The 2,717-nt window shown below is 26.1% G+C and overlaps 1 non-coding gene across 1 annotated transcript; it reads left to right on the forward strand.

Annotated features, from left to right (window-relative positions):
- The first annotated feature begins 371 nt into the window (after positions 1-371).
- TRNAD-GUC (transfer RNA aspartic acid (anticodon GUC)) lies at positions 372-443 on the forward strand. The gene has a single exon. It is a non-coding gene; the product is annotated as a tRNA-Asp (tRNA).
- The last annotated feature ends 2,274 nt before the right edge of the window (positions 444-2,717 follow it).

A 2,717-nucleotide genomic window follows, 5' to 3' on the forward strand; every position in this document is an offset into this window, starting at 1 on the left:
TAAAATAGGAATCTATAAAATTCATGCATTAAAATGTACATGAGTATAAGTAAAAATATTGTGTTTCCGTATTCGAGTTAGACTGGATTTTCAATTCATCTTTAATTTTGCTAACACAAGGGATTAAGAGTTGATATATGATCTAGGGATTTCAATGGATCGGATTAATTTGTAAACCGATATTAATCCGGGCCTTCAGGCTGAATTCGAATCAATCTTCATTGAGTTCAGGTTGATCCACTAACACAATGCCCGATTAACGGAAATGGGGCGGAACAGGTTCAAGACCTTATGTAACGCTAATAAAATTGGAATGCCCAGGGTTACTAAAATCATTATTATAAGCTTCCTAGCCACTTGACAACATCTCAGTCGTTGTAGTATAGTGGTGAGTATTCCCGCCTGTCACGCGGGTGACCCGGGTTCGATCCCCGGCAACGGCGATTTTTCTTTTGTTTTTTTTTCAAGAAAAAAAAAATCATCATATGTATAACAATTGCCATGTAATTCTGGCAGGACCCTTATGACAATATGAATTGGGTCGAGTGGTATCAAGATCATATCAACCCAAAACTATTTTTGAGTTACCTGTTAATAGATGAATTTGTGTTAATTTTTATTATTGTTATTATATTTTATTAGTTTTGTAACTATTAAATGTTATCCACAAGCATTGTTAAGTGACATTTATACAAGAGCCTTAGAACATTTGTAATTGGGCAAACTGGAAAAGCCCCACCTTATCAATCTTAGCATTATTCTTGAGTAATGTATTGTCTAATAAACTAAAAAAGAAAAAAACAAAGCTCTAGAAGGGATTAGGGAGAGTTGTTACCTTTTTATTATAAATTTTAAAATAATACATTATTTTAATTAAACTATGTTTTTATTAATTCATACAAAATTTAACTAAAAAATAATATTTTATAGGACTATTAATAATTTTTTATTGTTTCTTATTATGTTAATTTTTTATTAGCAATTGAAATTTTAATTTTTTATAAATTTAGTAAAATTAATTTTACTATGGAGTAAGTTAATAAAAGTAAGTTGTTTAATTTATTTTAATTAATAAATTACTTAATTAGTTAATCATGTAAAGTAAGTTGTTGATTTTTAATTTCCCTTACTTTTACTTTTCAATTGCTTCCTCATTTTTAATATTTTATTGATAAATATCACTTTTAATATGTAAAAAATTCTATGAAATTTTATCTTATTTTATTAGTTAATTAAAAATTTAAATTTCTACTTTTATTATTTTTTATCTTTTTTTAGAAAAGTACCCTTATTTTATCATTTTTCTATTTATTAACGAATATTTTAATAAATTTTCTATTATCTTCCCTTATTTTTCTGATTTTTCTATTAGTTTCTAATTAAAAAAAATATTTTTAGTAAAAAATTCCCTTATTTGATCTTTTTGTTTTCAAAATTACATAATTGGGTTGAACCAAACAAACCAGATCCATCTAGTTCAGTATGAATTGGAAATTGAAGCTTGCAAGTGGACAATTTTTGGGTATTCAAAGTACCCGATCCTACTCTTTTTATTTTGAAAATTGCATTACCAAATCAAATTGATCAAACTACATTGGTAATTGAAGCTAGTGGGTTAAATAGTTTTCAAGTATTCAAATAACCCAACCTATGGACTTCGTCTTTCTTATGCATAACAACTTTTAGGCCCTGGGTTTATTTCTTATTATGCAGTGAAATTTTAACACAACTTATAGAAAAATTTAAAGATTTTTTAATAGATTTTTTTCTGAAATTGTAATAGATAAAGTATTTTATTGAAAACTTAATTAACAGTTAAAATTTATATATTAACAAAAACTTGTTAATTAATAGTGTTTTTAGTATTTATTTTCAAGATATATTTTCAAAAATTTTATAAACAAATTTGGTAGACCAACTCGGATCAATGAAAGTTTATTCTAATTGATAACTAAATTAGGCAATCACTTTTTGGGTTATGTAATGATCCAATCCATTAGAACCATCTTCTTGACCCATTTCTTGTTAGAGTGTTCACTTGACGAACACAATAGAGTTTCAACGTTAATACAAATAGTGGTGTGTAGGTCCCCAAAATGCAATGGAGAGAGAGATATTTTATAATTAAAATATTATTTATAATTGTAATAATATTTTTAATTAATTTTTAAATTTTATTACTTTACTTTTATTATTTGTCTTATTGTATTATTTTTTTATTTTTTCTCTTATTTTAGATATGTTTACTCATATTATTTCAATATTTAAGTTTTAACTTAAACATTAATGTTTTCATACATTGATGAAAAATTAAATGCTTATATATCGAAGGTATAGAGATATAAAGATAGAAAATGATAGATGGATAGAGATAAGAGGAAGGGAAAGAGATGTTTGAATTAGATGATTTATTGGATATGTGAAAGAGATTATGAGGTCTTTTAGGGGAAGTTTTAGGTGGGGGACATAATTTAGGCTCAATTTGGAAGGAGTACAAATATGTAGAGTATGTAGAGTGTGTATTTTGTATTATTTTGTATATATTTGTATTTATATTCTTTCCTAACTGAGCCTTACGCTGTGTTTGGAAGGAGTACAAATGCAAATATGCAGAGCACAAAATTTGTAGGTCTAACCAAGTTAGACTAAGCTATAAATGATCATCCCTAAGAAGCAGTTTTATGACATTTCTAATCAGATCATTTTTGGTTTTATTA

The sequence above is a fragment of the Nelumbo lutea genome, chromosome 5, assembly GCF_056320005.1.
Source record: "Nelumbo lutea isolate HS-2025 chromosome 5, American lotus-T2T, whole genome shotgun sequence".
NCBI lineage: Eukaryota > Viridiplantae > Streptophyta > Magnoliopsida > Proteales > Nelumbonaceae > Nelumbo > Nelumbo lutea.